This window comes from Corvus cornix, chromosome 8, assembly GCF_000738735.6.
Source record: "Corvus cornix cornix isolate S_Up_H32 chromosome 8, ASM73873v5, whole genome shotgun sequence".
Lineage (NCBI taxonomy): Eukaryota > Metazoa > Chordata > Aves > Passeriformes > Corvidae > Corvus > Corvus cornix.
In genome coordinates, this window is record NC_046338.1 from 17893150 (window position 1) to 17914485 (window position 21336).

Below are 21336 nucleotides of genomic sequence, written 5' to 3' on the forward strand. Positions count from 1 at the left end.
CTTCTGTGATCATCCATTTTTCTTTCTGGAGACAGTGTCTTGGATAGCAAAGTGGAGGCAGAGCCGTTTCTGGTGAATTCAGGCAAAGTGAAACTTTGCTGTGTAGTGGTGCTGGGCACAATTCAGGACTTCAGCAGGTACCTGCCATTATCAGGGGCTCTACCTCAGTGTGCTCATTTCTGATGTTGCTCTATCAGCATTGTTTCTTCAGAAATGTGGGACTACTGTAAATTGCCTCTCAGACACTGATGAAGGAACATTAATTACTGAGGTGCCTTCTAATTTCAAAACTGGAATACTGTAGTTTTTTCCTTAATGGACTTCCAGACTCTACTATGTGGAGATTAAAGTGAATTAAAAAAACTCAACAAGAAATCTTTCATGGGCACCAAATTTTGCACTCACATTAAAGCTGTTCTCAAATACTCCCCTGACTCCCTCCTGATATAGTTTCATATTTTTTTCAGAACATGACTGATCCCATTAAAAGGCATTAACATGTTTTTAATCTCATCATCAAATTTATCCTGTTGATTATTGTTGGTATCTTTGTAATGCAACACAGAAAAAAATGAAACTGTAATTTGGCCTTTTCAGATTTTCAGTGCAGCTAAACTGACATGCTGAATTGTACCAACCCTCATGCTGTCAAGAGATGCCCTGAAAAAGCTCTTAGACCTGATTATCCATTGGAACAATGGCTGTGTCTCTAATTTTAGACAGCTGCAAGCAGGGTGACTCTCTGTGAAGAAGCAGGACATTTTGTGCTGCATTCCCTTCTCAGGAACATGAACTCTTCTCCGCTTGCTTAAAGCCCTGCTGTTTACAGGCCTGAAATCCTCTTGTAAACATGTGCTTCTGCACCGTGAAGGCTTCAGCCTGTAGCACTGTCCTATTCACAGACACCAGTCCCAAATCCCTGCCTCTTTCAGCACTCAGTGCCCTGCTGTTCGCACCTCTGAAATTCTTTTATGTAAAAGCTGCGCTGTCTGACTGAAGTCGTGTTCTGCTGCCCTCTTGCAGAGAATGCTTTGTGTGAGCATATACATTTTTCCTGGGTAACATTTTCTTTTCTCAGAAATTCAGAATATAAATATTCACTTAGACCGCACTTCCTAAATCAATGACGTCTTGTCGATGGGAGTTAAGTTTTCATAAAAATACCATTGTCAGGCAAGATTCTGTAGAGCACCTACTAACTAGATGGGGGAAAATTGAATCTGTGAATAATTTGGTATCTACATATCCCTGATGACTGAATCGCACACCTGTAGCTGAGGACACTTCTTGTAACACTGCTTTTAAGTGGTAAAGTTACTGAATATAGCAAAAGAAATCCCCAAACCCCATAAAAAACCCCACATAAAAACTGAGTATAGATTTGGAAGAGGGGATATGTAAAATGCCTAGTTAAAAAAAAAAAAAAAAAGAAAAATCCTGTGTTGAAGTTTCAAAACTCAAATGAGCATTGTGTGTGGAGATAAATCATTCCCAGAGGTAAATGCTGCAAGAAAATTATTCTTGTCATTTTCTATTCGTTTCCACTACCTTGATTTTAAAATCAATACTTCTAAAATATGTACATTCCAAGCTGTATCTGCAGTGTGCTGCTATGTGTAGTGTTGCATCACACCAGGGCAGGCTGTGCTCCACTCTCTTCTAGGTGGAAGCTGTGCCATTCCTGGCACTGTTTTAAATTGCTTGTCCACCTAGTGGAAGTGATGACTGAGAGTAGATGTTGTTCGTGTCTCTTAGCGACTCACTCATTGTCTTCTGTTGTGATTCTTTAATTTCTAGAGTGTATTTTGGGCATTGCTGTTACACAACCATCTGGTAGCTCTTGAATTTATGGAATGTGCCAGGGGGACATGTGCTGACATTCAAAAAGAGAGTAAAAGACTGTTAACCAAAATATTCTCCCTTTTGTTTAATAGTTAATAGTTGGCTTGTACTTGTCACACCAGAAAGTTCTTTAGAAATAAAAAAGCAAATTAAAAAGATGCCATAAAACCTTCTGTAATTCATCAAGCTGTGCTCCTACTGCTGGTTGACCTGCTTTCATATGGATATTCCTACCATTAAACAGACACACAGTAGTCTTTGTGTGTAGCAAAACCTGTGTGCTACAAATTGGTGGTGCAAACCCTTGAAATGTGCATAAGCAAAGCTACACGTATTACCTACTTGCCTTTCTGTGTGAAGGTTTTGAAGACATCCCGTTAGGGTTTCTATCAGATGGAGCTCTGCAGTTAGTGACTCCAGCCCCTGCCAGGATGTGCCATCTCCCCACATGCAGCTGCCAGGTCTGTTCTTCCCTGTTCACAGTAACACCCCATCCACCACAAAAGATTTACCTTGAGTACTTGATTAGCAAACAATGAGTTTTATTTTACCATGCAGAAGGCACTAAAGGAAACTCTTTTGCCTAACTGCACATACGCATTTATTAATTTTCTACTGCTCATTAGTGGTGCAGTGAGCAAAACCTGCACGTAGAAAGCCTCTGAAGCCAAACCCTTTGCACTGACACCAAAATTAATTTGTCTGATTTCTCTGGAACTCAGAGCTGGAACATTAGTTCTCTGGAACTAATGGAAGCATGAGGAGAGCCTTCCCCTGGGAATCTATTTGTTTAATATCTCTTATGGATGCTAGAAAACAGTTATGAAATCTTTCAGTGCTAAATTATTTTCCAGATACAATTTGGTTACTTGCTTTCATATAATTCCTAGAACACAAGTTCTGGCTTTTACAGGTTAAATTACCTTACTAAGACTAGCAGAAAATGTATATCAAACTTTTGTGCATTAGATGGAGGTACTGTTCAGAAACGTCTTGTGGTAACCAGCATGTATATGTGTATTATAGAAGCTACTGTGAAAGCTACAGTGATTCTAATGCTACTGAAGATTTAATATCAACTCTTAATCACTGTGTATAATCATATGATCTTATTGTTAATTCTTTCCTTAGTGGTTCTTGCCAACAGAGACTCTTGGCTAAAATGAGTAGTTGCCTAAATGGTACTCGGGAGGCAGCAGGACAATGGCATATGTGGAGCCACTTCCCTTTCACAAAGGATGCAACACCTCTAGGTAAGCAAGAGTTTGCCTGTGCTGTGACCATGCTAATTTGTGGTTGAGTGCTGAACAAATCACAGCTTTCTGCTACAAACAGCAATCAACAAATCCCTGCTGGGCACATGGATGAGGTGCATTTTCCCACCCTGTGCTTGCAGCAGAGTGCAGTGCACTGAAGCTGCACTTACAGCATCAGTGGTGGGAATGCAGTGATTTGAATGATCTGGTGCAAGAGACTCTTTCTGCTGCTTCTGTGGTGAAGTGCCCGATGGCTGAAATGTACAACACAGGGTATCACTGATACAGAGTTGCACAGAGTGCAGACTGTTGGGTGCTGAGGTAATTGTCTGCTGAAGATGCTGCTGTCATTTCAGGATGTTGTTAAGGGCATAGAAAATAATATTTAAGAAGTGCTAAAAGTAGACACCATGCAAGTGAATTGTAATGCATTGAGGGGAAAATGTGATAAACTACTCATAGCCTTTGACAGTACTCTGTGACACCTCAATTTTCAGAGAAAATGATAAGCTTCTGATAAAATAATAAGAGAAAAAGAAGAAAACAGAAGTCTTTCATCTGCTTCCATCTCTCTAGTTCACAGGAGTGAATGCTGCTACAGGAGCAAGAAGCAGAGGGTAAAGGAGGATTGAGGTGGGAAGGATTGTGTTAATACCAAGAATAGGGGATATGATCAAGAAACACAATCAAGATTAAAGAAGAAAGAGAACTTTATGTAAGCTTAAAGGGGAAGAACTTGGTATGCTGCAAAACAAGAGAAGAATAAAAAAATTGGTAGTCTAATGTATTCCTCCTGGAAATACATACATACAATATAAATTAAAAAATAAATAAAATGTATTAGTTTTTCCAGTGGGGCTGCAGCAAAATTTTTGCTAAGAGATGAGCTAACAGAATAATAATGAAGAATGTTGCTATAAATTCTCCTAAAACAAGGAGGATTTTTTTTTAAAAGAGGAATTTTACTAACATGACATTACTAAGGAAGTTTAGAGCAGAACTCGTTTTAGAACCATCTTTGCAGGTTAAAGTGAGCATGTTGAAGGCAAAATAGGCAATAATGGTGTAGTGGTTAGATGTGAACTACCATCAATATTCAAGTTAAAAGCTAGCAGAAATACTAGGGTAAGTAGAGGACCATTAAGTTTCATCTCACTTGTTTCCAGTCTTTGAAAGGAAGGTGAAAAGGCAGGAGGAGAAAGCAGTACTACAGAAAACAGCAGAAAAAAATAACTTGATGAAAATGATACCAGATCTGTAGAACTGGAAAGACCTAAAGGATCTATTCTTATACCAATAACACCTCTGAGATAAAAACAATGGAAAAGACAGAGGAATTATTTATCATCTGAGATGGAGACAAGAGAGAGGGAAAATACAGAAAAAGTTTAGGATAAATATTAAGCCAAGTTCTTAAAAGTATGGTTTGCCCATGAAATTGTGTCTGTGCTCTGTGATGTGCCACGTTTTGGTAGAAGGTAAATTCACTCTTGAGTGCATTTTGAAAAAAGATCATGTCATAGCAATACACTGGTGTTCTCCATCATCCTGTGCTCAAACTCTTCTCAAAGCCTGAACATGCAGGATAATGTTTCTCCTTACAGGGTAGGGACAAAAGCTTATACCTTTCCAGAAGAGAGCAGGATAATTTTTGGGAGATGCAGTTGAATATGCCGTACTAAATACAGCTGAAATTTGATACAAATTGTTTTTGATACAACGTTTGGGAACACTCCTCCTATGGTTAAAGGCATTGTGAAGAATGCGATGTACCTGGTGGAAGCTGTAAAACTCCTACTGAAATACATTGGAAAGCCATGGTGCTGTGTTAGACAAAAAAGTTAAGCATAACCTGGAATTTTCAGGCTTAAAAAAGAGAGAAAATGAAAAAAAGAAAAATTTACTTTCAGTGTCTTCAATGAAAACCTTTCCTGGGTTCAGACCAGTCAATCTGTTACATCCATATAATGAATCAGTGCACATGGTATACAGAATGGAAGAGATATATAAGAATAACAAAATAATTTTTTAGCTAATACCAACAGACATTAACCTGCATCATGGGACTTTCTGTAGCCTGATGTAATGCTGTGTGTTTAGGGTCAGGGAACAATGCCTTGTCCTGGAGGAATTGCTCCTTTTTCCACAATGAAGACAGTGAAGAAGTCGGGAAAATATTGGGGACTATTAGTAGGGTTATTTTGCGTTCTTCTCTTATATATTGCCTATTGGGGATGGAAATTCTCATGCCACATTTCTGTGGTGGTATGTGGAAGAAAGCAGGCAGGCGTGAGGGGGAAGCTGCTGTGCAGGAGGCTTTCACTCCTGTAGTCAGCCTCTGCAGTGCCTTTGTAGGAGCTCTGCTTTATGTTGCAGTGTAGGGAGTTGCCAGGAGAGGGGGGAAAATGGGGAAAAACGAGGTTTGATTAATAAAGCAGGCTTGTCCCTTGAGTGAGAAGCATGGGTGATGTATCAGTGCCTGTACCAGGCTTTAGCTGTAGAGCTGGACATCCTCAATTGCATATTAAAGATTAAGGAAAGACTCCAAAAGCCTAAACTGCCAGTCTCCCTGCATGTCTTTCTGTGAGCATCGTCTTGTGCCATGGGTTCAGGTGATGCTCTTTCTTGTTTACACAACCACAGGCTTCTTGAAGCATCTGCCTTTTGCTCGTGCCATGATTAAATTGTACAGGAAGAACATGTGTTTCTCAAATGTCCCTGCAGCCCTTTGGATATGACTGTTTTAAGTTTGACAAGAGGAGGCAAGGGTGCACATGAAAGTGTGCAGTTCTGAGTTTGTTCTTTTTGGTGCTTTCATATTGCAAAGATCAATAATTTACCTCCTGTCAGGTGAAACCAGGAGATTAGTTGCATTAATTTTTGAATGCTTTCTTAGTGTCTGTAAATTGATCTTACCTTGCTGAAGTCATGTTTGCAGTCTTGCTGTACTGTGGTGGCAGGGGAGCTACACTGAGCTGTGCTGGCTGGATGTACAGCTTAAAAAGCACTATATGTGAATAAACATAGCTGTTGTAACAGGAGGCAGGGAATCATCAACAAACTGGGGATTTGATGGGGCTGGGCACTGTTTTGGTTTAGGCTGATTATTGGATTTTTCATCCAAGGTAATGTTTTGTTGTTTGTTGTTTTCTTCTCAAGTACATCCTCTGCTCTTGGTTTAGCTCATCATCCATACATACAGCACAGAGCTTTAGGCTGATTTCCAGTGCTCTCAAAACGGCCAGTCAGCCCTTACCTAGCCTTGCATGATTGCCAGTGTTTCATGTGTATGACAGGGTGCAGAAATTCTGTGTTAATGTTCTGGGGGGGTATGTTTTCAGCTGAAATCAAAGCAAGTGGCGCTGCTTGTCCTGAGCACCTTGATGCAGTGGCACTCTAGTGGCTGAGGTGCTGTGTGTCTCTGACCCCGTAGGCACCCAGTGGGTCTCAGCCTCCTTCTGCTCCTGCCTTGCTGCCCAATGTGGGGACATGGCCTCAGGTGCCTATGAGCCCTCCCAGCTGGCCATGTGATTCTCTACATGTAGGTTTGGGCACAGCCGGTGGGCTTCTGGTGCTGAGGAGCACTTGCTGTAGGAGAGGAGCCATGCCTGCCCAGCAGTGTCTTTGGATGAAGTAGAGGTTCTTCACAGGCATTTTTGCTCCATTATCCCTCTGCAAATACTATGCCTGATAGATATTATAGTGCCACCTAAAACATTGCTTACTTACATTATTCTGAAAAAATGCTGGTGGTAATCACCTACCAGCAGGCAGCAGTTCCCTCTGAGTCGAGAGGCATCAAAAAGCCTGATGCTGCACTGCTCCCCTCAACGGCTCAGGAACTGCCCTTGGCCCATGGCACTGCTCTCTGTGCTACTGTGAACAGATGTAATTCTCTGATCACATCTCTCATTTGTGCATTGATTTTGAACTAATGATGTGTTTCTGTGTGCATACCTAGGGGAAAAAAAAAGGAAATACTAGAACTCCTCCTTCATTTTGGACTGTATAGCTCAGAGCTGCTGTGGAGGTACTGCATATAGCACTGCTGCTGTTCCTGGGCTTTTATGAAGTCATTGGAAAGATTTAATTAAAACTGTTTTCTAGGTTTCATCTTCTGCAGGAATGGTCTTTTAAGGATTCTACCCATGGGGTATTGTTCATCCAATTTAAGGTATTGAAATGCAGAATATTATTCTGGTGTATTTACTCTGTGGAAATCTAGACTTAATTTTTTTTCCTGAACAGTTTGCTGCTATGTGGAGGAGATGCAGTCCATGTTCTGCAACTGCTATGAGAGGTGAGATTGAAGTGAGTTTGACTCTCTGCTGCATTTTATCTAAAGCCTGCAGGTAACTCGGCCTCATTGTGTCTGAACATCATAAATATTTATTGTTTTTCTATTAAAACATTTCCGTAGATATCACTGTCATTTGTATTGTTCTGTATTTAACTAAAATATGTTTTTCTCCTTGAGATTTTCTCTAGTTCTGGTCACAGTACTGCTTGGTTTGTCCATACAAGCTATTCACTCAATCTCTAGTGCTTGCTGGCAGGGTTTGTTTAGGAATTGAATACTGTGATATTCCTAGGTGTTCCCACAGGTGCACCATGAAGGCGTACCTTTTGCATTGCCATTGCACCAGCGCTCAGATTCCCCAAGTTTCTCAGTGTGCAGATCACAGCTGACAGTTTAGCCAAACCATGAAGTTAGCTGTGCTGGCACTGTAATGAAAACACTCACTGCTCTCCTGTGCTGGAAATCCTGTTTTCAGACTCAGTTGCCCACAGCTCTTTTCCCCACACATCATCCTGGTTTTGCAGCCTCCTCTGCTTTGGGGAATTTCTCACCACATACTCAATTGACTTTTCCTACTGGAAATTGAGCCACAGTAAATATCTTACATGATCAATTCTGTTCACCCACAAAATATGACTCGCCCTTTTCCTCAGCTCCCAATCAATGCCTTGTCCTTTTAATTTGCTCTACTTTCTACCTTTCACTTATTTATTTCTGCAGCCATATTCCCAGGTCATTCTCTAGTTCTATTCAAAGGAGTTTGCACCTCTGCTGTTCAGGATGTCTCCAAAGTCCGAAGCTCTTTTCTTTGGGTAAAATGCAGTCCTTATGTCTTTGCAGACCTTCTCCCATGCCAGAAGCTCTCCTCCCTCTCAGACACTTGTCCTGGTCCAGCCTGCTCCCATCTCCATGAGACTCTTTCTGTTCTTGCCCAGCCCCAGCCCTTGGTGGGGTCTGTCAGCCCTGAATCTGCTTCCAGCCTTCTGGCCAGGTGGACTGGGGATGCAGGTCCCAGGGGATGCAGCTGCAGGGCCATGACCAGCTCTGCCCACCCTGAAGGGAGGTGACCAGACAAACTCCTGGTATGTATCTAATGTTAAACTTGTATGCTTTTGATTTACATGCACAAAACCATACCAGCTCCTACCCTTACAGTATAATTTCCCCCTGCTAGTTTTCCCTCTCTTGTATGGTGCCAGTTCTGTATTGTTATTCATTTTATGTATCTTTTATCATATTTGTCAGTAAGTCTCCAGCAGACACAAAGCAGCAGGCTCTGTTTGCAGCAGTACAGCTACCAGAGCTTGGCAAAATAGCAGTGCAAAATCATTTGCATTAGAGCTAATAAAGACAGCTGGAATGGGCCCCAAAATATGTTCAATAAACCAATAAGAGTGACTGCTGTTTATACTCCTACTTCAGTAAAACTAACTGGTTTTCATTCAATGTTTATAGTGCTGTAATTGTGTAGTGCAGTATTTTCCTGCAATTTAAAACTAATATAATGGTCAATGCCTGCCGACAGTTTGCTAACAATTTCCGGTCTCATGCCTTGTGCATTTTATTTCCTCCATATGAGGGGAGGGTGAATGTCTCGCCATGTACTTTGCTGTAACTCCTGGTAAATGCTGTTTCTTTTATTGCAGCCATTATAACTATCACTTTGGGGAATAAAAGCATGTTGAGGTTTTTTTAACCTCAATTTCTGTATTCAAAATTTTCCAGAAATCTTCTGGAGGAGTAGAGAGATCATAATTTAGGAAAAGAAATATATGAATTAATCAATTAATAGAATTCTTTGAAATTCTAGATGCTAACACACTGTTGTAGCTTTCCTCTGCATTCCCCCCTAGCAAGTTGAGCTTATCTGTCCCATGGAAATGATTTATTTAAAATAGAAGTCTCAGACCTTGAGACAATATTGTCTTACCAAATCTAAATATCTTGGAAATACGTGCTTATTCTGAAACATGCACATTTTGGCTTCCATAAAAGAACATGCCTATTTTTAAGATTGCTTGATGCATGCCAGCAATTTTTTATAAAGAGGATAACTGATAGACTTTCTAAATAATAATGACAAATAAATAACATCCCTTTCTCACAGTGCTTGACAATGCAAGGATGCTGTACAGGATTATATAGGCAAAAGTAACAGGCAAAATTTTCCTTTCCCCTTTGCCATACATGAAACAATAAATCAATCCATACTAAGTTCATTTAGCCATATTTTACATCTTCTAGAACTGGAATTGTGGAGCCTACAAAACAATTTATATTTTATCTGTACCATCTAATTAATTAAATGGCCCCAGAGTACCAGACTCACAAATCTCGTTAATAGCTGAATACTGAAATAAAGACTGTTCACCCCTACTAGAATAATATTTGCATATCTCCACCTGCGATGGGTAATAAGTACCTGCCACAAATCAGAATTATGAATTTTGCACGCCGAACAAAACCGCAGGGGAAATTATACCTCAGACATTCCATAATAATTGCAGCTAAGCTGTTTAGTGCCATCCACTTATTCTGCCTGAAGTGTTTAAAGCAGCAACAGTTGTAAATGAATTCAGGCACACATTCAAGAGAAAATGTTTTAAAAAGTTTTTCTGTCTTGCCATATGTAATTATCTTTATAGAAATGTTCATCTACAAGTTATAACATGCTCACATTTAAAATTGCAAATTAAAAAGTAAGCTACTCCAATTAAACTACATTTTATAAGAGCATCCTTGTAAGTTTACTATGATGATACAGGGAACAGTTTGGGCCATGTTTATCCCATTGATCTCCCAGAACTGGTGATCTGTTCTATAAACAGCTGCAGTAAGGGGCCTGATTTTTCAGTGCTTCTTTCCCCAATAACAAGTGATTCCTGGGGGAGATTTCACTGTTAAATCTTGGACAGAAATGTACTGCAATGTAGATAGTCTTTTATAGGCTGGGGAATTGGGACATTAAAGTAGGCAGCACGAGTTTCCTCTGGTTTATTTATTTTCGTGACAGGAATGGAAACTTCATTTGGAGTAGAGCTGGTGGAACGGTGAGATGCCGGTGGTCTCATCTTCTGGCTGGGAGTGTAAAGGAATGATAATGCCTGAGTTTACACTTCATATAATGATACGATTTTGAGAGAGCCCAAGAACTCTTTATAAGCACAGGTCCTGCTCAGTCAACCACATTAGGACAACAGTAGGAACTGGACCGTGCTTTGCTTCAGGAACACAGGTTGGTCTGTGAATGTGGTATGAACCCACCCACTGTGTGTGTATCTGCTGCTTGTGCTCTGTGTGCCAGTTCCCACTTTACTAAAAGATGCTAAGAGCAGTGTTTTGAAGCGAGAGCAGCGCATGGTGCAGGTTCCACCTCTGTCTCCAGATGAAGACACGGAGGCATGGGACACCACCTGTCCTTGTGGGATCCCTGGTCCCAGCCTGCCACTCTGCAGGAGCTGGTGGGGGACAGATCTTTGCCACCACAAACATGAGGCATTAGGTAACAAACTGGTGGTGACAGCCCTGCTGCCTCTTGTGATGTGTATGCATGAATTGTTATATTATAGACTTTAGAGAAGGCAAAAGACCAACAAAAATAACTCCTCCTCCGCTCTGGGTCTCACTGAACACTTGGTGTTTTATGAAGAGCTAGACTTCCCCTTTCTGCAGCAGAGGTGAACAGAGCCAAAACTGCAATCTGAACTGTATTTGTGATCACTGAAATCAACTTATAATTTTAAAGCTAGTCTTCTGATTTTGGAGTATTTTCTCTTAGTAATGCACAGCACAGGCAAGCCTGGGTATCCACATTTAGGCTGCAGGTGAGAGTACGCTAGAAGGAGTGAGACACAAGGGAACCCTATTTCCATCAGATGAGAAGGGCAGAGACAGCCCAGAAGAAGGCACTCGATGGAAGGTGCAGATCAGGGTGTCTGAGAGGAAACCAAATCCTGGAAGGGGCAGGCAATTTGGGTAAGCATTCAAATGCATATGCGTGTAGATAAGCAAATTCACCTTGGGGTTAGGATTATGTACACCCATCACTGTGGCCTTACAACCTGCAAATATAACCTCACTATAGTGCTTACTGTCCCTTCAGAAGAGGAACGGGAGAAACCAGGAGAGGATTGCCGCTGGAGAGGCAGCGGTGCCCTCTGCCAAACCCTGCCAGCGACACACAGCCCCCAGGGAAGGAGGCCCTGGAGTACTGCAGCTCCTGTGCCTATAAATTTCCACATCTGTATGCTGCAAGGGGAGCAGTCATTTTGCCAGTGTTTTAGTAAAGGATTAAAAAATAATTAGGATTTATATATGTTCAAAAGGAAGGGGTACATTGCAGCAAGTCACAAGATGATTAAGTTGGTTGACTGGCTCTGCCTAGAATGACACCAGTGAGCATGAGGGTTTAGGAAAATAGCTGATAGCCTATTACCATGATGAAGTGCAGATTAACACTTCTTTGTATATTTTAGAGGGCTAACAGATGAGGTCCCTTGGATTTTTTTTTTTCCTATTACATAAAATGGCTATAGAAGCTGAACTATAATCCCTCGCTAACTTACACATTAGCCCAGGGCAATAAAGATGTTTTTATTTGAGGCAGATTTCATGAAAAGTTGTTCAGTTTTATCTCTGAGTACTGTAATGTGCTGAAGGCATTTAAGTGTCCTGTTGGGACACTCTGTCCTGGAGAGCAGTTACTCTCAAAAGGACAGCAAGGCCATTGGAAAAGCTGTATTTTCTGCAAGAGGATCCTGCCCTTTCCCCTCAGTCCATCTGCCACTTTTTTGTCTTAGCTGTGAACAGAGGCCAAGCCACACCGTCAGACTGCAATCTCTGCTTGCACTCTGGTGGGTGCAGATCCAGCACCAGACAAACACGGTTGAAAGGGAGGCCTTGGTCTTCTTGCCTGCTTCCTCAAGCTTTGCCAAGTCCCCCTTCCTCTCTTCCTGCCAGCCATAAAGGATCCTGTGTCTCTGCAGTGAGGTTGCAGGTTTTCCCTTCAGTTCACACCTGTTACCTGGGATGTTCCCCAAACCAGCAGTCTGGTTCCCTGCCATAAGTTGCCCCTTTTCCTGTCTTTTCTGGAAGCCATTAAAACTTGTAACACAACTCCCATCATCTTAGCTTGATTTTTCACAGAATCCTTTTCTCTAACCTTGACAAATGCAGCAGTAGTTCAACCATCCCTTCCCCAACAGCTCATGCTATCCAGGCTGCCTCCCTCTGCACATCCCTCCTGGCTAATTCCCTTGATTTCACAGATAACATAACCCACTTGTCGTCTTTCACCCATCACTTGATATCAGACTGCAACTGTCTCTTGGCTCTCACTGTCATTACAGGATGGTTACATTTGCTATCAAGACCTTCATGCCTTTTCCTCTTATTCCTCCACTTTCTCTCCCTTCAGCTGGCAGTGGCACCTCATAATTACCCATAAACCTGGCTTCTAGCTGTGATTCAGTGCTGTACATTTGTCTCTGTGGCTTCTATGTTTGGAGGACTGTTGGCTGTACAGGGGTCCTCTCTCCCTTTTGGGTGATCCCTGCTCCCTCACAGACACTCCATCTTTCTTTTGTTGTCCAGTTCCATTCTATAGAAGCTCAAATACATGTAAAAGGTGTGAGGGTATCCCCTCTCTAGAGCCAAAGTATAATCTTTGCTAGTAGCTAATAGCATCAGAAAATATTTACTGCCATGTAAATACAGCAGTGTATGGTCTTAGTAGCAGCACTACTTGAGTTTAGTCCCCTTCCAGTTGTATTCATATCAGCTGGCCTCTGTCTGGAAGGCAGATAAGGAGTTGGCATTAGTGGTTTCTTTCCATAAACTATTATGCAGAGAATAATCTCTGATTGATGAGGTCGTGCCCCACTACCTTACAAAGAAACACGTGTCTTTCCTAGATTGAAACATAAGGCCATAGTTGGCAATCAGTCAGCAGTTTCTCATTGATTATGACTGGCAGGGATTTTTATTATGCTTATTTTTGGTTTTATTTCCTTCATTTATCTAAATCTACCAAAATATTTCTATTTAATCTTTCAATCTATAAAAAGTACAGATTTCATCTTATAAGATGCTTTAAGTATGTATAATAAAACGATGGCTTTCCCTTTACCTTGCACATTCCATTCATATTGTAATTTTTTGTTCAAGCTTAAGCAGTCCATGTTTCATTAAAAAACCCCACACTATTCATATTTCTTTCATCCCTTATAAGATGGTAAAAGCAATGTTGCTTTGATGAAATTTGGCAGGTAAGAGGATCTAGTTGAATCATCTCAAACCCCTGGAGTTTTGGGCCTCCAGCTATTATAGTAGAGCAGCTACGAGTATTCAAAAATTGGTCCTTTGTTTGCACTGCATTTCCAAGCCATCTGTAGCACACAAAAGCCACAGCTCTCTTTATAGTTCAGAATGAATATTTAAAAGTTCAGTTTTAGATTTTATTTGTAGCACTTCACATCTTTCTATCCCATCTGTCTTGTGTCTCAGAGCAGTTACATTGAACTGTGCTAGGCAATGGCAGTACTTGGTCTTAGAACCACAGGTAAACGCTGTTTCCTTTCCATCTGCCATCACAGGGTGTGCACGTGTGTGATCAGGATCTGCACTGAGCACATATGGGTTTATTTATTCACATCCTCTACATTTTTATTTGAGTATTGACAAGCAGCTGCAGATATCAGGTCATCCTGTCTGAAACTTTTCTGTATGTTGCCAATGAGTGGCAGAAAAAACAAGCAACTGCATGAGTGCTGCTGGCCCTGGATGGTGTAGCCTGGCACCGTGGTGTGGCTGGCAGCACCCACCCCAAACTGGGCTGCCCCTACATCGGGAAGCTGTCCTTGGACCCATGTGCTGAGCCTCCACTTCCACAATGTGGCTGGGAAGTGACAAGTGCTCTTGGGAAAAGGGAAGGCACAAGGATACGTTGCAGTGAGAGGGGACTTGTGTCAGTTGGTGTGGAGGAGGCTGTAGGGAAAGGGGTTGAAGCTGCTCACTTCAGATGGTGTTAGCATATGCATTTGTATACTCATATATATGTTCCATGGAAAATTTAGCAAGGAGCAACAGAGCTTCTCTAAATTACAGGAAAAGAACTCATTGTAGTAATTTATCCTGTTAGAGTATTATCATCTACTTGTATCAGATTCAGTATTTTGTGTCTAAACCTTAGCTGCATCTGACAAGAGTGCCATTTTTTTTCTCTTCTGTGTTTAACTAGATACCTCTTTTGAGTCAGAGGTATTAAAAGAGAAGCAACATATTATTCAGAAAAAAATGAGAATCATCTACCTCCCATTAAGTCATTCTTCAGTTTTGTTAAATTGATCATCCCTTGTTTTTATTTTGTGCCCTGTCCTGGGCATGGATGGGACACCCTGGTGGAATTTTTGTTAGACTCTAAAGGTGTAAATGAATCATTGCCCTTAATGAAGTTCTTACTTTAATAGTTTTTTTAATATGGAAGTATATAAATTTATACATATATATGTATGTATATATGTATGTGTGTATATATTTGTATATATGTGTCTCACCATCCCGTTCTAGAAAAAATGAGTGAAATATATATGTTAACACATATCACTATGAAAAACTTTTCTATCTCAACAAGACCTTAAATACAGCAATCATGTTGCAATTCACCACAAATAATCTGTCCTAAGAGTAATGTTGTCTTCATATGAAATGAAATTAAAGTAAATTAATGAAGACTACGGTATCCTGAATGGAGATCCTGGGATTGACTAAAAAACCAGAGTTTGTAAAGCCAGCAGCTGAGGTTCTTAAGAGTATATTATTGCCATCTAATGAGATAAACTTAAAAGGGTAAGAATTATTCAGGTTATTGTTCTTGTTACTGTTTAATAAAATTAAAAAGAATTGTTTTAGAACAAGCAATTCTGAAATATTTGACAGTAATTTAAAGTAGATTCTTATTTAGATCTTTAAAGAAAGCTGTGTGCAAGTCTGGCAGGCATGTGCTTTCATTGTTTCTCAGTCAGGTCTTCCATGAAGCCAGATGCTTGCTTTTCCAAAAATGAGCACCTTATATAATATTTTAACTAAATTTCTCACTGATCTGTGAAGGTTTATATCACTTTAAAGAAAAAAATGGGGCAATGAAGAAAATAATGTTTTTTTCCAAACTGAGTAAAACACAGGTATTAAACTGTTGTTTCTGGTAGTAGTGCCTCCAACACAGAGGTCTGAACCTCACTGGGAGTCATAGGAGTGCTTCATGGCTGCATTCCCATGAAGATAAGGGATGTTTTTGCAGTGGTGGGCCTTTTCCTAATGAAAGGCGGCCTTACCTTCTGGCTTTGCATTTCCTTACATATTCCTAAGTATTTTTTCTTAGGATTTAAAAATTTCTTAGGATTTAAAATAATGAACTTCTCTTTTTCACAGACCTCTGTCATCTCCAGCTAGTGCTCCCTGGAGAATTGATAGTCAAAAAGTGAACCGTGTTTCTGGTTGAATATCACATCCAATTCTTGAGTTCATGCACTGCCCACGTAACTACTCCTGTTGCTTTAAACAAGCACGCCTAAGTAAGTATGAGAATTTCACTTCAAATGTTGTTTTGGTTATTTATTATTTGGGGAACTTTTGTCTGTTATCACTTCATGAGAGACTGAAAAACACAGACAAGTAAACTTACATAATGTGCCCAAAGCACTTTTTACTGTGAGCAGCGCAACTCCCATGGCTCCAGGCATGCCATGGGGATGAGCAGGTGATGCATGCTTAGAACTTCTTGGGGCTGGGAAAGGACTGTGCTAGAGGTAAGGAAGGCATGATAAAGGCATTTATTGTATATTGTCTATTGTATATATCTACTGTACAAGAGCTCTGCATTACTCTCCTTTTGTATTGAACTGGGGAATAAGCTTTGATCTTCAGATTGCAAAATCTAAGCTATAAAGAATTTAGAGGAAAGGTGAAAAAAGAAAATAATTTAGCTGTTAGTTTTCCTTTACTTTGGGAAATGAGTGGAGCAAAAGAAAGAATTTATGGAGGATGGGAATGAAAGCTCTTCTGGCTGAATGGCCCAAGTTATTTTGTTAAAGACAGAACTTGCAGAGTGTTGTTTGCTAACATGAGCTAGCCACTGTTAGCGAGACATCAGGTTTTTGCAAAACTCTTCAAGTGAGGGAGGTAGTCAAAAGAAAGAAAAAGTGTCACTATTTTCCCTGTAAGAAAATCTCTAAGTTGAAAACCTAAATAATGGAGCCTTAGACCATGTCTTATGAAGGAAACATGCTTAAACCCAAACATAACAAAAAAGTCTTTCTCTGGGGAGCTCTGTACCCTTTAGTCTCCAGCTGACCTACCTTGCCCCATTGGAAAGGCCTGAGCTCCCCAGTGAGCAGTCAGGGCTCTGGAATCATCTGGTAGCCTTTGGTCTGACTAATACTTAAAAGTCTCTAGGGCTGCCTATAGTCTCAGGAAACCTTTTTTTTTTCTTCATTTATTCTTTCATGAAACCTTTGTTCCTTCTGCAGAGTTGTGTGGCTGATCTATTGTAAATCTTTGTTCTATATGCTGTTTTTAATCCTTTTGCTTTGTGTGTGTAAAAAGCTGCAAATTTTCTGTGCCTTGCCTGTCTTTATCCTCAGCGGTGAGGTTCCTTCCCCAGCAGTAAGTCAGCGGGGTGGAATGACTGCTCTGCCTGGCTGCTGCCTGCCCATTTGTGCAGGTGTCCAGACCTGTTCAGCTTTTTTCTGCTCTATAGTGCATTTAAATAGCAAGGTGGGTCTGGTTCTAGTCCAAGATTTCTTAAAATAGGAACCTGGACTTACGTACCAAAGTGCATTCAGAAATACTGAAGCTTTGACTGGACTCAGAAAAGCTTCTTTTTTAAGTTTTGCAAGAGGTTGATTTTCAGGCATCTCAAGCATTGATTTAGGAACCTAGTTTTAGACATCCAGATTTTTGGATCTGGCTCAGATGTGTAGGTACATGGTGGGACTCCAAGCTGTAGTCTGTCTAAGCAGAAGGATGCTGGAATAGGGTTTATCTCCTCCAAGTGTACACATGCTCCCCTCTCCTGCCTTGCACACCCGGAACATGCAGACAATAGCAGTGTTTGCACTGAGTTCATGCTGTCTGATGGCATAATCCAGCTGCTTCAGTGTAAATCAAAAAAGATTTCAAAAATGTGCAGGTGTTAAGTGCTGACAGAACAAGCAATTAAAAATACAGGAACTGTAAGATCCTAAGAGAACATCTACCCTGAATTTTTCGATTAATTCCATCTGTATTGTCCTGCTCTTCAAAAAGCAGGACCTGTGGCTGCTGTGTGCCCGGCCTGAGAAAGCCAGCATATGTCTCCAAGGGCTTCCTGAAATGCTGTTGTATAATTTTTCTTTTAACATGAACTAGTGTAGCCTAGGGACCAGTTTCTTTAGGATAGCCAGTTCTGAAACATTCAGCAAAGTTTTTCATTGTCAAATGTATTCCATTTAATATAATTTAATATCAAGCAGTGTGACCAGTTAGGGTGAGAGGAGAAAGACAGTTGTCTTTAAATTTTGAACCCTATGAGGTACCTGCTCAAGCTCTCCCAGCTTGAGAAATCTGCTCCCATGGAAGAGGATGGGCAGGAGTGTGGGTCCATCTGGGCCACGGCTATAGAACAGGGTTGTGCTCAAACACTGTTTTTTCAGCACTTCAGGCTGGCACATGCTCGCTCTGAGTGTGCAGTTGCACTGCCACACTTGGTGTGGTCTGTGCTAAAGGCTGGAAGAGGAAAAGCTGAAATAGAGAGGCCAAGGGCAAGGATGAAAGTCTTCACCCCAGAGTATTGGTGTATTTGGTTTTTTACCCACTGTAATTTGTGAACGGTCAGGTCAGAAATGCCCTTCTGTGCAGCACGGCTGGAGCAACAACCTGAGTCCTGCTCTGTCTGCCAGCCTACTTCTTATCCTTGTCCTCAGTTAGGAAGTTCTGCAAGTCATCTCAAAATCAAGAGGACGAAAAGGTACATTTGAAGTCACAGCATTAAGGTTCAAAATATCTAGAGGATATTTAAAAATTTTTGGGTTTTATTCAATTTTTCCTTTCACAGGGTGATCAACATTTGCTGCCCTGTAGCTGAAACTGAAATGAATACTCATGTAATTTTGCAAAAGAATAAATGGTAGACAATAGGAAGTTCATTGGTAGCAATTATGGTTAATGCTGAAAACAAGAATATGCACCTCAAACCACATGTGTGATTTTCATAGGTCAGTTTATGAAGTTGCAGAGAAGGAGGATATTCAAATATTCACTCGTTTTTGTGAACCCAAAGACATTTTTCAACCACGTGTTCACTGTACTTCCAGAATTCCATCAGGCTGCATGTATGCACTCAGTCCTTAAAACTAGTAAGATGTCATTAAAACATTCATTGACACAGCCACTGTCTACATTAGCTAGACCTTCAACATTACTAATTCAGCTCTTCCTGCATTTGCATGCAGCACTTCAACTACAAGGCTTTAATGCTGTTCTCTGTTTTGTTCTGCTGTCAGGTATTCAGCTCTGGTGTCTTCTTTGCTGAAGAACTTCTATATTACAGCTCTGAATACAATCTGTTTTGTATGCTCATGAACTAGCTCTAGGACTCAACCCTCCCCTATTTTATATTCTGCACTGGTTAATTTTTCATTTCTCTGGCACCTTGGTGGAAAGTAGTCAACACAGTTAACAATATACATTGTGCAACAATAAATATTTTATTGGCTATATAATCTGCACAATTCACAAGTTTGATTTTTTTCTGGGAATTTGAATAAATCTGTAATTTTGAATATTTGGTGAAAACTCATTTTTTATAGTATATTATGCTATTATCACTGTAAAATGTATGATCTGCTTTTTAATGGGAGCTATAGACATTACTTTCACTTTTTTCTTTAACACTGCTAAACTCTAATAAAGCTGTTTTATAGGCAGAGTAGTTTGGAGCAAGAAATACAGAGGTTTCACCCTGGGAACAGTATATAATTCATATGCTAGTAAATTATAGTGTATTCCTTACACGAGATAGGATTAAGGAGTGTCTTTTTTCAAATGTGTCTAAATACTTATATATCTACTTTATATATGAATTTGTTGTACAGTTGTTTTGTTTTGTTGTCTTTTTTGTTTATTCTGTTGGAACAAACAGATTTCTTTATTTATGTCTAGCTTGTGGTTCCTATCCTCAAGCCCACTGTAATTAAGGAAAAAATTCTGTTCTTTTCTACTCTGGCATTTCCCCTCTATACTACAGGTTTGTGTTTCTGTTCATGGTTTCATATACAGGAATCTAGGGATGAAGATTTTTTGGTTTCTTTATATATTAATAGATTGGGCTTTTACTGTTGTGCACACCTAGAAACTGTACTAGATCCAGGAGACAAAAAGATAAATTACTCTGTATGCAGGGTATTGAACTCCTATCACTATACTGTGATATATTAATTCTTTCTTAATGCATTCATCCTCACTGTGTGCCTATGAGATAGGGAGACTAAGTCATAGTTATCTCAAAGATGGGGGATTAAGCCACAAAAAGCCCCTAAGCAACTTGACTAGGGCTGCACAGTGTGTTTGTAGCAAAATAGAGAGTGATCACAGCTCTGAGTGGCGGTGTTAAGTACGGGCTCATTCCCCCTCTGTTCCAAGTCTTCAACTCGTGCCTCAGAAGTTATGCTTTCATTCTGTTTGACTAAAATTCCGTTTGAAATGAACCAGTAGTTCTAAATGCAAGTATCATAGTCTGCAAGCCAACCAAGGGATTTTAAATATCATGTTACTGGGAATGTAATTCCCCCTCATTTTCCCCTGTGACTTTTGCATTTTTGGAACTATTGCCCAAGTCTTTTGATGGGGCACAGCAACATTAGTGCCTATTTGAATACAAACAAGATAATGACAGGAAGATGGAGCAGCTGATTATTGTGGAAGGGTTTTACGCACACAGGGAGAAAAATATTTTCATGTCCTCCAAAGGATGAGTGAAAAAGGGAGAAAATGAACAATGCCTATCAGAGCAGAGTTATCCACCATAGCTGGCTGCATTTAGGATAGTGAATACTTTCCAGAGAGGAAAAATGAAAGCTCAGGTGCTCAAACAGTTTGAAATGAGACTTGCAAATGTGTTCAGAAAACAATCTGTGATTAAAGAGTGTCTGTTTTGATTACAATGTTTGTTTCTATGAAAGAAACTCATATTTGGTAATGCATTTGTTCCAAAACTGGTAACCTAAATATTGATGCGAAATTGTGCAGTAGGTGCACGGATTAGCTCAAGGTTTAGAATTCCCTCAGGTAACAGGAACTATCAGTTGTTTCTCTCAGATGAAGATAAATGTGTTTGCTGTTGATGAAATAGTTGTCTTTATTCTTGTAATGGAGGACTTTACTACTGCTGCTCTTAAATGTCATCCACCTTCCCAATGTCTTTCTTTTTTCCACCTTATCTGCTCTCAAAAACTCAAGACGAAGTAACCTTACTGAACGTAAACAGTTGTTGAAGTTTCATTAACCTCATCTTGCCTCTTTGTGTGAACTTAGTGACTAGAAGATCTTTACAACCACTTTCAAAGTGATTATTGTTCTGACAGTACCTCCACAAGGCTTGCTGTCTCGCCGCTGCACTGAACGGGCTGTGCAGAGGACACCATCTCGTGTTTTAGCTGGGAACAGTAAGACACAGATAAAGGAATTCAATCATCTTCCTATACTAAGTAGTGCAATTTCTTTGCTTTTAGACCTATGGATCTTTGTGTAAAACTCCTTCTGCATTTTCTTCTTCCTTTACTGTCTGACTTTTCTGTCTCTAATCATCCTTTTCCAGTTCTTCCTTTTCCTTGCTAAAGATATGGCTGTCACTGAGCTGCCCCTTGCTTATCATCAGCAAACCCACCTTTCAGAAAGATCTACCTT

At 40.3% G+C, this 21336-nt stretch overlaps 1 long non-coding RNA gene across 5 annotated transcripts in view; it reads left to right on the forward strand.

The window, feature by feature from the left end:
• LOC104695361 overlaps positions 1-21336 on the forward strand; it is a 161997-nt gene that overhangs the window by 103567 nt on the left and 37094 nt on the right. For all 5 annotated transcript variants that reach the window (XR_005602529.1, XR_002047700.3, XR_002047702.3 and 2 more), the window contains 5 exons: positions 2974-3095; positions 7347-7398; positions 8239-8480; positions 10412-10633; positions 15826-15968. This is a non-coding gene — a long non-coding RNA (uncharacterized LOC104695361). The remainder of the gene's footprint in view (positions 1-2973; positions 3096-7346; positions 7399-8238; positions 8481-10411; positions 10634-15825; positions 15969-21336) is intronic.